Genomic DNA, 14,152 nt, shown 5'->3' with positions numbered 1-14,152 from the left:
TTTGTAGAACTGACGGAGCTGGATGGTGATGGTGATGGTGGTGATGGTGATGGTGGTGGTGGTGGTGGTGATGGTGGTGGTGATGGTGATGGTGGTGGTGGTAGTGATGGTGGTGGTGGTAGTGATGGTGGTGGTGGTAGTGATGGTGGTGGTGGTAGTGATGGTGGTGGTGGTAGTGATGGTGATGGTGGTAGTGATGGTGGTGGTGGTAGTGATGGTGGTGGTGGTGGTGGTGGTGGTAGTGATGGTGGTGGTGGTGGTGGTAGTGATGGTGGTGGTGGTGGTGGTAGTGATGGTGGTGGTGGTGGTGGTAGTGATGGTGGTGGTGGTGGTGGTAGTGATGGTGGTGGTGGTGGTGGTAGTGATGGTGGTGGTGGTGGTGGTAGTGATGGTGGTGGTGGTGGTAGTGATGGTGGTGGTGGTGGTAGTGATGGTGGTGGTGGTAGTGATGGTGGTGGTGGTAGTGATGGTGGTGGTGGTAGTGATGGTGGTGGTGGTAGTGATGGTGGTGGTGGTAGTGATGGTGGTGGTGGTAGTGATGGTGGTGGTGGTAGTGATGGTGGTGGTGGTAGTGATGGTGGTAGTGATGGTGGTAGTGATGGTGGTGGTGGTAGTGATGGTGGTGGTAGTGATGGTGGTGGTAGTGATGGTGGTAGTGATGGTGGTGGTAGTGATGGTGGTGGTAGTGATGGTGGTGGTAGTGATGGTGGTGGTAGTGATGGTGGTGGTGACGGTGGTGGTGACGGTGGTAGTGACGGTGGTGGAGGCAACAATGGCAGGAGACAGGGCGTCGTCCGTCACGGGTTCCGTCTGCGAACTACGCTGCTCACGCCACCACCACCACCACTCCTCCACACAACCCCTGCACCAAACACCGCAACGAGGCGGGGCACCAGAGCTACACCTCACGCCCCCGAGGTCACTGGTAGACACCTACACCTTCAATAAGCTCACCAGGCGCACCACAATTGCCCTAAAATAATATAGCTGGTGACAGACCAACGCAGGCCCATCATTGTAATAATTTATACATGGATTAAAACACCGCTAACAAATAATATAAAGTTATTCATCGTCCCAAAACTGTCACAAGTACAAACAACTGACAGGCATGATAACAAGAACCTTGCAAACCTCACACATCAGCGCCAGGATGACATGCAGGATAACAAGAACCTTTCACACATCCCACACCAGTGACAATGACAGGCAGGATAACAAGAACCTTTCACACATCCCACACCCAATCAATGATAGCGTTTCAACCCACTAGTACCATCAATTGTGGAATATTATGGCACATTAGGGGTACAGTCGCCGGTATCAGCACGTCGCCCATGATAACCAATTCAGGATACGTAAATCTGTGTATCTATGTATTTACGTATGTAGGTTAGCTTAGCATTTTAAAAGCACCTAATCACCTTCTGTGGTTGATTGTTCAATAAATCCCTGAACTATATGTTTAACACTTCTCTAACCCTGTCCATGGAGGACAGAAGAAAATGTATATATGCTGGTTAGCATTGTAAATGTCTGGCCACGTCTGTGGTAGAAAATAATAATAATAAAAAAAAAAAACACCGCATCCTCCTATAATGATAGGACTTCAACAACTATTAGGTCGAAGGAATACAAAAATGTTCTGTTACAGCTAACTTTGTTCTCGTTTTGTAGAGGACACGAAAAATAAAAGCCAAAATCATCCCTTAGCCGAATACAGCACGTACATGTATTATCAATACATATAAATATATGTATTATAAATACATGTACTATGCATAGAATCTGCCTAGTGTGAGCCAATAGGACCTGCCCCAGATGGGCCAATAAGCTTTCTGCAGTTTCCATAATTTTGAAATCACTCAATTTATATATTTAAGATTTGGCAAATTTGCCTTACCCAGTTAGTCTTATCGTCTTGCCTCAATCTGGTAGGCCTAGGGTGTGCACGTAAGAGTGTGTGTGTACGTCTCTCCGGTGTAGGCTCTTTAGCCTAGGCCTAATTCCATCTCTGACATGCTGCCATCGCGTTAATTATACCATAGGGGCCAGCGGACACACACTGTCAATACATCTGGAACCCAGAAATACATTACTTAAACACGCTCCTCAGTACTTTAAGACACATACTCACCTACACTCATTCACCTACACATTAAGGACACATACACACCTACACTCATTCACCTACACATTAAGGACACATACTCACCTACACTCATTCATCTACAGACACTCGTACACAAACGCAAACAACCGCTGGCCTACTTAGGCCTACACAGCCGACAAGAAAGTTAAAGATGGATAAGGGGCTGGGTCAGGATTCATCAAGTATTTACGCATCCACTTACGAAACCTGTCCATCTTTACTTAATGATGGCAGCTTTGTTTACATCTATTAAACAGTTTATGATCCACGAAGCGTTACGAGGTTGTTAATAACAACTACCACCTTGGGTTGTGGAGTTTCCAAGCTGGTGAACTGTTTAATACACACAAACACAGCCGCTATGACTAAGTCAAGATGTACAGGTTTCGTAAGTGAGTGTATGAATACTTGATTAATCCTGGCCCCCTGACAAGTCACTTCCCTTTCATGTGGGAATTGGCTTGTTTTTTTTCACCGACGGTACTGCTACGCATTGCACGCCTTTTCACCTCATACCTCTGTTCACCTACCAGTAAATAGGTGCTAAGGTGAGTGTGTACTTGCCCAGTTGATCTAACCTGATGGTGCTTGCGGGAGTTGAGCTTCGGCTCTTTAGTCTCGCCTCCCAACTGTCAGTCAATTGGTGTACAGGTTCCTGAGCCTACTGGGCTCTATCATATCTACACTTGAAACTGTGTATGGAGTCAGCCTCCACCACATCACTTCCTAGTGCATTCCATCTGTTAACTACTCTGACACTGACGAAGTTCTTTATAATGTCTCTGTGGCTCTCTTGCTATGATCTTCCTTATATCTACACCGATACAGAGTATCTATACCGCTCATTTGGGTACTCAGCTGCAATCATCAAAAGTTAACATACGAGTAAGTTAACATCTAAGTGGTTTGTGAATCCTGAATCACGAATTTCACGTAGAACGGGAAAAGGGGGGGGGGGGGGGGAGAGGGTGCTGAGCCGTGGCGTAAGATGTACGCACAACCTGCGTACGCTGAACTGAAATGAGTTTGATACCTGGTTGATGGGGTTCTGGGAGTAGTTCTACTCCCCAAGCCCGGCTCGAGGTCAGGCGCGACTTGTGAGAGTTTGGTCCACCAGGCTGTTGCTTGGAGTGGCCCGCAGGCCCACATACCCACCACAGCCCGGTTGGTCCGGAACTTCTCTTAGAAAACAGTCCAGTTTCCTCTTGAAGATGTCCACGGTTGTTCCGGCAATATTTCTTATGCTCGCTGGGAGGACGTTGAACAACCGCGGACCTCTGATGTTTATAGTGTTCTCTGATTGTGCCTATGGCACCTCTGCTCTTCACTGGTTCTATTCTGCAATTTCTTCCATATCGTTCACTCCAGTACGTTGTTATTTTACTGTGTAGATTTGGGACCTGACCCTCCAGTATCTTCCACGTGTATATTATTTGGTATCTCTCTCGTCTCCTTTCTAGTGAGTACATTTGGAGGGCTTTGAGACGATCCCAATAATTTAGGTGCTTTATCGCGTCTATGCGTGCCGTATATGTTCTCTGTATTCCCTCTATTTCAGCAATCTCTCCTGCTCTGAACATCTCTCTACCATCTATGTGAGATCTTTGGATTTGAACGTTACGTAACACCGGAACACCAGGCGTCACACAGCACCAGGCGTCACACAGCACCAGGCGTCACACAGCACCAGGCGTCACACAACACCAGGCGTCACACAGCACCAGGCGTCACACAGCACCAGGCGTCACACAGCACCAGGCGTCACACAGCACCAGGCGTCACACAGCACCAGGCGTCACACAGCACCAGGCGTCACACAGCACCAGGCGTCACACAGCACCAGGCGTCACACAGCACCAGGCGTCACACAGCACCAGGCGTCACACAGCACCAGGCGTCACACAGCACCAGGCGTCACACAACACCAGGCGTCACACAACACCGGAACACCAGGCGTCACACAACACCGGAACACCAGGCGTCACACAACACCGGAACACCAGGCGTCACACAACACCGGAACACCAGGCGTCACACAACACCGGAACACCAGGCGTCACACAACACCGGAACACCACTGCGACAACTAGCCGTCACCAGGTGGTGTAATAGAGGAGATCATGTGATGCTAAACCAACACCAAACACTCCCAAGTGACTTGTGTGGTGGTGGTGGTGCTCCATTGATCTCGGTGCTGTGACTGGCAGCCTCAAGTTATAAGCTGCCACACAATGACCACTCACACCACTCCTCACAACATTACAACGCTATTAAGCTTCCTGCCAAGCTTAGTGCCACACACACACACACACACACACACACACACACACACACACACACACCACCCAAAATGATCACGTAATTATGTATGAGGGGGGGGGGGAAGCGGTAGGGAAGGGTCGGAATGGGGGTAGTGAGGGAGGGAAAGAGGGGGAGGGGGTAGGAAAGGAGGGAGGGTAAGGGGGTTAGTCAGAAGGGGTAGGTGAAGGGTCGTGCTAGGGAGCACATGGCATGACGGGGACGGGGAGGAGGGGGGGACGAGAGGAAGGAGGCCAGCAACAGGTGCCACACCCACCATGATGCACGCCAATACTCGGCTGCTCTTGCCTGCGACCTCCCCCCCCCCACACACACTATCAGGGACGGTGGCTCGCCCCCCCCCCCCCCAACTCGTTCCTCTCATTGTTTGCTGATGATGCAAAAATTATGAGGAGGATCAAGACAGGAACATAGGAGGAGGCTACAAGATGACCTAGACATACTGAAGGAATGGTCCAACAAATGGCTACCAAAGTTCAACCCGAGTAAATGTAAGGTAATGAAACTAGGCGGTGGAAACAGGAGGCCAGACACAGGATACAGAATAGGAGATGAAATACTTCATGAAACAGACAGAGAGAAAGATCTAGGAGTTGATATCACACCAAACCTGTCTCCTGAAGCCCACATAAAAAGAATAACATCAGCGGCATATGCGAGGCTGGCTAACATCAGAATAGCCTTCAGGAACCTGTGTAAGGAATCATTCAGAATCTTGTATACCACATATGTAAGACCAATCCTGGAGTATGCGGCCCCAGCATGGAGCCCGTACCTTGTCAAGCACAAGACGAAGCTCGAAAAAGTTCAGAGGTATGCCACTAAACTAGTCCCAGAACTAAGAGGCATGAGTTACGAGGAAAGGCTGTGGGAAATGCACCTCATGACACTGGAAGACAGAAGAAAAAGGTGAGACATGATCACTACCTACAAAATTTTCAGAGAAATTAACAGGATAGACAAGGATAAACTATTCAACACTGGAGGGACGCGAACAAGGGGACACAGGTGGAGACTGAGCACCCAAATGAGCCACAGAGACGTTAGAAAGAACTTTTTAATTGTCAGAGTAGTTACCAGATGGAATGCATTAGGCAGTGATGTGGTGGAGGCTGACTCCATACACAGTTTCAAATGTAGATATGATAGAGCCCAGTAGGCGCAGGAACCTGTACACCTGTTGATTGACAGTTGAGAGGCGGGACCAAAGAGCCAGAGCTCAACCCCCGCAAGCACAACTACGTTAGTACACACCATCACACGGCGTGGTGGTGGGGGGGGGAGAGACATGCATACAATATAGATATACATCATATCTTGCTGTATATGGCTCCCATACACACCAAACTCATCACAGTGACAACACAACCTTCACCAAACTCATCACTGTGACAACACAACCTTCACCAAACTCATCACTGTGACAACACAACCTTCACCAAACTCATCACTGTATGACACCACAACCTTCACCAAACTCATCACTGTGACACCACAACCTTCACCAAACTCATCACAGTGACAACACAACCTTCACCAAACTCATCACTGTATGACAACACAACCTTCACCAAACTCATCACTGTATGACAACACAGTCTTCACCAAACTCATCACTGTGACAACACAGCCTTCACCAAACTCATCACTGTGACAACACAGCCTTCACCAAACTCATCACTGACAACACAACCTTCACCAAACTCATCACTGTATGACAACACAGCCTTCACCAAACTCATCACTGCACAGGCAGCAGCACCACCACAGACAGGAAGCACACCACCACAGACAGACAGTACACCACCACAGACAGGAAGCACACCACCACAGACAGACAGTACACCACCACAGACAGGCAGTACACCACCACAGACAGGCAGCACACCATCACAGACAGGCAGCACACCACCACAGACAGGCAGTACACCACCACAGACAGGCAGTACACCACCACAGACAGGCAGTACACCACCACAGACAGGCAGTACACCACCACAGACAGGCACCACACCACCACCACAGACAGGCAGCACCACCACCACAGACAGGCAGCACCACACCACCACCACAGACAGGCAGCACCACACCACCACCACAGACAGGCAGCACCACCACCACAGACAGGCAGCACCACCACCACAGACAGGCAGCACCACCACCACAGACAGGCAGCACCACCACCACAGACAGGCAGCACCACCACCACAGACAGGCAGCACCACCACCACAGACAGGCAGCACCACCACCACAGACAGGCAGCACCACCACCACAGACAGGCAGCACCACCACCACAGACAGGCAGCACCACCACCACAGACAGGCAGCACCACCACCACAGGCAGGCAGCACCACCACAGACAGGCAGCACACCACCACAGACAGGCAGCACACCACCACAGACAGGCAGCACACCACCACAGACAGGCAGCACACCACCACAGACAGGCAGCACACCACCACAGACAGGCAGCACACCACCACAGACAGGCAGCACACCACCACAGACAGGCAGCACACCACCACAGACAGGCAGCACACCACCACAGACAGGCAGCACACCACCACAGACAGGCAGCACACCACCACAGACAGGCAGCACACCACCACAGACAGGCAGCACCACCACCACAGACAGCCAGCATGACCAAGGTTGCCGCCACCCGCGGTACTGAAGGCATACGAGTCACCACCACAACTGTGAACAAGTTGCACAGTAAGCAACTGCACAGTAAGTTGCACAGTATGACAGCTGATCTGGCACCATGTCGGGCTCTCCAACACATCGTGTGACCACATTCACCATAACTTCTCTCTTTAAAGCATGCATAATATCTGTAACCCAACCTATCCCAACAGTTTAGTAGATCAAGTTCTCACGTCAAGCCTGGGCTCCAGGACGGGCTTGGGGGGGTGGGGGTGGGGATTTGGGTAGAAGCATTCTCATAACCCACACCAAAGTATACTCCAGGTATACTAATGAACAAATCCACAAGGGCCGTGACGAGGGTTCGAACTTACGTCCAAGCTGCCTTAATCGACTGTCCAGGTATACTATTTGCATCTACAAAATACATTAAGAAATGTAGGGAGTGGATTACTGCCAATATCTTGTGTGCTTCACGAGTACTTGTGTGTAAAGCACCACTATCTCCAGCCTTATCACAATTACGACTCTCCTTATCAGCAGTTTTAATACTATTATCAAGCAAATAACGCTTTAACGTGAGGCTGTGACTCTCACAGGGCTTCACAAGCGACACATTACTCCAGCTGCCTGGTTGATACCTGGTTGTTACCTGGTTGATGGGGTTCTGGGAGTTCTTCTACTCCCCAAGAAGCCCGGCCCGAGGCCAGGCGCGACTTGTGAGAGTTTGGTCCACCAGGCTGTTACAAGGCTTTGTACAACCTCATCTGGTTTGTTTACACTCATTACACAATTATCTTCCTTAGTATTAACTAATAATGCTTATTATTCTCCCTATGCTTGGCTTTGACCTCTGCCTTGGACAACTTCGGGAGGCGTGTGCAGCCAAGGATGTGCAGAATACCCCCGTTGAAAAGCAGAGGTGCAACAGGTACTCTGAGAGAGAACAATCAACATCAGAGGCCCGAGACTGTTCAACACGCTTCCACTACACTTCTTCCACTTCCACTACTACACATAAGGGACATAACTGGCCGACCCCTCACAGTGTTCAAGAGAGAATTATCAACATCAGAGGCCCGAGACTGATCAACACGCTTCCACTACACATAAGGGACATAACTGGCCGACCCCTCACAGTGTTCAAGAGAGAACTATCAACATCAGAGGCCCCGAGACTGTTCAACACGCTTCCACTACACATAAGGGACATAACTGGCCGACCCCTCACAGTGTTCAAGAGAGAACTATCAACATCAGAGGCCCGAGACTGTTCAACACGCTTCCACTACACATAAGGGACATAACTGGCCGACCCCTCACAGTGTTCAAGAGAGAACTATCAACATCAGAGGCCCGAGACTGTTCAACACGCTTCCACTACACATAAGGGACATAACTGGCCGACCCCTCACAGTGTTCAAGAGAGAACTATCAACATCAGAGGCCCGAGACTGTTCAACACGCTTCCACTACACATAAGGGACATAACTGGCCGACCCCTCACAGTGTTCAAGAGAGAACTATCAACATCAGAGGCCCGAGACTGTTCAACACGCTTCCACTACACATAAGGGACATAACTGGCCGACCCCTCACAGTGTTCAAGAGAGAACTATCAACATCAGAGGCCCGAGACTGTTCAACACGCTTCCACTACACATAAGGGACATAACTGGCCGACCCCTCACAGTGTTCAAGAGAGAATTATCAACATCAGAGGCCCGAGACTGATCAACACGCTTCCACTACACATAAGGGGCGTAACTGGTCGACCCCTCACAGTGTTCAAGAGAGAACTATCAACATCAGAGGCCCGAGACTGTTCAACACGCTTCCACTACACATAAGGGACATAACTGGCCGACCCCTCAGTGTTCAAGAGAGAACTGGATAAGCACCTCCAAAGGATACCTGATCAACCAGGCTGTGACTCATACGTCAGGCTGCGAGCAGCCGCGTCTAACAGCCTGGTTGATCAGTCCAGCAACCAGGAGGCCTGGTCGACGACCGGGCCGCGGGGACACTAAGCCCCGGAAGCACCTCAAGGTAACCTCAAGGTAGGCGTCTTCAAGGCTCCATGACCAGTGTTTCCTAAGTCGACAACCTTCTGGCACCTTCAAGACGTCTGCCCTCCTCACGTTCCTTGGTCAATGTGAAAGTAAAATTTGTGGCGGGAAATATAAACCATCTTCTGTATTTTGGAAGCATAAGAAATAATAAATGAACACTTACTACCCAGGCGATGAGCTACAATAGCGTGTATGTTGACCAGACCACACACTAGAAGGTGAAGGGACGACGTCGTTTCGGTCCGTCCTGGACCATTCTGAAGTCGATTGTGGACTAGTGGACCACAATCGACTTGAGAATGGTCCAGGACGGACCGAAACGTCGTCGTTCCTTCACCTTTTGGTGTGTGGTCTGGTCAACACTTACTACCAAGATTTGTGCTGTGATCACCTCTTTTAGGTCAATTATATTACAGCAGTGACCACGAGAAGGGTGCCGTGCTCTACCAGAACCCTCCTGAGGAGGCTACCATGCTCCACTAGTGCTCTTTTTATTGGTAGCAATGGAGCCAACCCCGACCCACCCATGTTCGTCACCTACCCAACATCAGTGACCATGCAGAGTTGGGCGAGGTGTCTGGGTTCCACCCTTGAATAGCCAGACTGGCCGGCACTCTCGTATGATAACCAAAGCTGCTGAATATGGGTAGTAAGGTAATGAGAAGCCACAGGCGTGCTGCTCCTCATACTGGTGTCAGGGCAATGATTAACAAGCCCACAGCCTGGAGTAACATTTGTCGCCCCCTACGCTTCAATCACCTGGTTGATGGGGTTCTGGGAGTTCTTCTACTCCCCAAAGCCCGGCCCGAGGCCAGGCTCGACTTGTGAGAGTTTGGTCCACCAGGCTGTTGCTTGTAATACCACCCGCTGGAAACTAAGGACAATCTACACTGGAATACCATTCAAATCTTCCATTAGGAAACAAGGTAAGAAAATGGTATTCCAGTATACCAATATAACAATATACCATCAATATTGGTAATACCAATATACCAATAGTTGGTATTCCAATACCGACGACATATTCCATCAATTATGCTATCTTCCTCTTGAGGTTATCTTGAGATGATTTCGGGGCTTAGCGTCCCCGCGGCCCGGTCCTCGACCAGGCCTCCTTTTTGTTACACACCCCCAGGAAGCAGCCCGTAGCAAACTCCCAGGTACCCATTTACTGCTAGGTGAACATGGGCATCAGGGTGTAAGAAACACTGCCCATTTGTTTCCGCCTCCACCGGGGATCGAAGCCGGAACCACGGGACTACGAATCCCGGGCGCTGTCCACTCAGCTGTCAGACTCCTTTAATAAAAGGAACCCACCTTATAATAATAATAAATTGTATTCAAAAGCAGGCACTGAATGAAAGACGATTACGAGCATGACCATTAATGGCCCAATTACACACACAAACCACAATAGCGTGATGCATCAATGAACAAATCCACAAGGGCCGTTATCTTGAGGTTATCTTGAGATGATTTCGGGGCTTTTTAGTGTCCCCGCGGCCCGGTCCTCAACCAGGCCTCCACCCCCAGGAAGCAGCCCGTGACAGCTGACTAACACCCAGGTACCTATTTTACTGCTAGGTAACAGGGGCATAGGGTGAAAGAAACTCTGCCTATTGTTTCTCGCCGGCGCCTGGGATCGAACCCAGGACCACAGGATCACAAGTCCAGCGTGCTGTCCGCTCGGCCGTGACGAGGATTCGAACCTACGTCCGAGATCATCCCAGACGCTGCCTTAGTCGACTGAGCTACGACACGGTCAAAAGAGTAGAAACCAGAATAATGGTTATGATATATAACCCAGAAATGGGTAATGACCCAACCATAACCATAATGACTGTACGAGGCCAATCACCACTCGGCCAGGGAACTAATTAACAGGTACGGGAAAATGACATAATGGGAACCAATAACTATCTACCCACCACCTCTTGGTTCCTAGGATCAATGTCTCCGCGGCCCGGTCTCTTACCAGAGCTCCTGTTTAATAGTCTGGTCAACTAGGCTGTTATTCGCTGCCACTCGCAGTCTGACGTAAGAATCACAGCCCGGTTGATCAGGTATCCTTAGGTGGTGGTTATTAAGTGCCCACTGAACGATGTAATCTGCTAATTATAGTCTACGTATGAAGGCTAGTTATGAACTAACAAGTAACAACAAACTGTCAAACAACCACAACCCATCCTAAGCTAGCGAAATAAGAGCCGTGACGGTGACGTCATACAGTAAATGCCAGTGCACGTTTAGATCCTGGCGCATCACGCCATGTTGTTGCTTTAGTAGCCACGTTATTAAGCCTTACTTTGGGCATGAAGGATACCTGATCAACCGGGCTGTGACTCACAGACTGCGAGCAGCGGCGTCTAACAGTCTAGTTGACCAGACCACCAAGCAGGGGGGGGGGGCCGTTGACCCCGGGGACGCCCCCCCCCCCAACACCAGACAGACACGCGGCGCCATAGGCCACGGTGGCATGACAAATGACAAACGTCTCTTCAACACTTACATAACCCATTAGGCTAAGCGCAGTAAGGGTATTAATGTGCAGGCTCAGGTATTATGAAGGAGAAAGTGCTAAGCCACATACCACTTGGAAGGGTATACGAAGACGGGACCCAGTGCCTTCACCATCGAGAATCGAACCCAGGCCCTGCAATACTCAAGACGGTAGCCTTGCTGACCACTCCAAGTGGTTGGACATGAGTATGGACACAGCCCCATTTAACCTGTCATCAGAAGGGAACGTTTCGCTCACATGTCATTTAACAAGTGTCTGGGTGAAACATTACCATGAGCCAGTTATCATAGCGGTGTTGGCATGCAGGCCCACAGTAGCAACAATCCGTCTGATCAGTAGTCACCAGGACGGGCTCCAGCGAACACCCTTCCAGATTCCTAGTCCACGAACACGAGTTCGATTCGACAAATGAAGTTTCTCTCACATGATACTTTTGCTTACGGGTGCATGCTTCATCCTGTGTGCGCGTGATGTCTGATGTGTGCGTACGCGTGATGTCTGATGTGTGCATGCGCGCGCATGTGTAATGACGTACGCAGGCACAGTGATGATTTGTGAGGGGGTGAGAGCCCCCTATGGGGCGGAGCTGGGGGGGGGGGGGTGAGAGAACAAGGAGACACCACTCACCACTAAGACACCATATTTCCAGACGGAGGCTACACGCTGCACCTAGAACATCCACATAACACATCACACAATTCCCGACGATTGTAAGGTGTGACCTGGTAATGGTGCCTCCGCCTAACAGCGTGACCCGCAGCTCTACAGTAAAGGTGTGACAGTGAAGGAGGCGCGGCAAAACACCACCACCTGACCTTTATGGTGAAGTAAAAACCACCAACTACAGAGATGAGGTCACCGATTGTCACGGCGCGCCACACGGCTCCATCAACCTCACGCAACCGTGCCTAACAGTGGCTCCGGGGGAGTGGGGGGTGACCCACCTCTCCATGTCTCTATCATAGCCAGGTTGACCCCTCTATATGCCCGAGTTCGACTAAGTCTCCTGGTCGTCGAAAGCCCGTCTACTGGCTTTGGTCCACCTGTTCTGATTTAGCTTTTGCCTTTCGAATTCCTTGCAGAATCTGGCCTTAAAGCTGTGGATGGAGGTGGCTTCTATACCTTCCTCCAGTGCAGTCCTCGTGTTCACAACCAGTAGAGGGGAGGGAAGGAAATAACAGGGAAAAGCGCCAAGCCATTACGACTATATACCACTTGGAAGGGGTCAGGTTTAGGATTTTTTTTAGGAATGGTGCCCAACCCAGGACGGTCGGGGATTGAACGCCGACCTGCATGAAGCGAGACCGTCGCTCTACCGTCCGGCCCGAGTGGTTGGGGTGGAGTGCATCGTCTGCTTTCACAGAGTCCAGCCAGACATTAAAGGCACCAAGAGCTGTGCTTCCCTTCACAGTTCTTGGCTGGCAAGGGACCCTTAGGCTAACGGTAACGCTGATATGACTCACTCGCGTCCGCCCGCCAGCGACACTCTACGTTACGGATTTCCGTTGGCAAACTATTTTCTTGCAAGCAAAACCTTAGCGATGTAAGAAACACTACTTGCGTACACAGCTATAAATCTAATTTTATAGTAACTACATACAGATTAATCGTATTGGGAACATATTAATACAAGACTGAAATACCCCAACCCCCACACACGTGACTGACAATGTTCAGGTCCAGCCATCATTGACCCTTATATCACCCCTTCATAACGGTCCAGGACGGTGGGAAACGTGGGTACTTCCATTTCACGTATGTGCGTGTGTGCGTGCGTGCGTGTGTGTGTGCGTGTGGAGGGGTGGGGGGGGGGGGGGAGGGTGTTGAACCCTGGTGGTTGAGGCTATGGTCTTGACACTCACAGGTAGTGTTCCATGGTGGCCCTCAACACACGGGCACCTGGTTGATACCTGGTTGGTGGGGTTCTGAGAGTTGTTCTACTCCCCAAGCCCGGCCCGAGGCCAGGCGCGACTTTTGAGAGTTTGGTCCACCAGGCTGTTGCTTGGAGCGGCCCACAGGCCCACCACAGCCCGGTTGGTCCGGCACTTCTTTAAGAAAACAATCTAGTTTCCTCTTGAAGATGTCCACGGTTGTTCCTGCAATATTTCTGATGCTCGCTGGGAGGACGTTGAACAACCGCGGACCTCTGATGTTTATACAGTGTTCTCTGATTGTGCCTATGGCACCTCTGCTCTTCACTGGTTCTATTCTGCCTTTTCTTCCATATCGTTCACTCCAGTACGTTGTTATTTTACTGTGTAGATTTGGTACCTCAGCTTATGCAACATGTTGAGTGACACTATGTTCAGAGGTACGACGACGCACAACTAGTGACACTGTAACCTCCCTATCATAGTTACGAATGACGTCAAAGCCTACGTCATTATTATTATTACCCGTTTACCTGGACAATCACCATATTGACAACTATTTCAATCA

General features: G+C 50.1%; 1 protein-coding gene across 1 annotated transcript in view; it reads right to left on the bottom strand.

Annotated features, from left to right (window-relative positions):
* The window catches only part of skd (mediator complex subunit skuld), a gene marked incomplete in the record, with an annotated part of 189,800 nt that overhangs the window by 129,670 nt on the left and 45,978 nt on the right, over positions 1–14,152 (bottom strand).

This window comes from Procambarus clarkii, chromosome 19 (genome assembly GCF_040958095.1).
Source record: "Procambarus clarkii isolate CNS0578487 chromosome 19, FALCON_Pclarkii_2.0, whole genome shotgun sequence".
NCBI classification, from domain to species: domain Eukaryota; kingdom Metazoa; phylum Arthropoda; class Malacostraca; order Decapoda; family Cambaridae; genus Procambarus; species Procambarus clarkii.
This window is presented reverse-complemented; position numbering and strand designations above follow the sequence as displayed.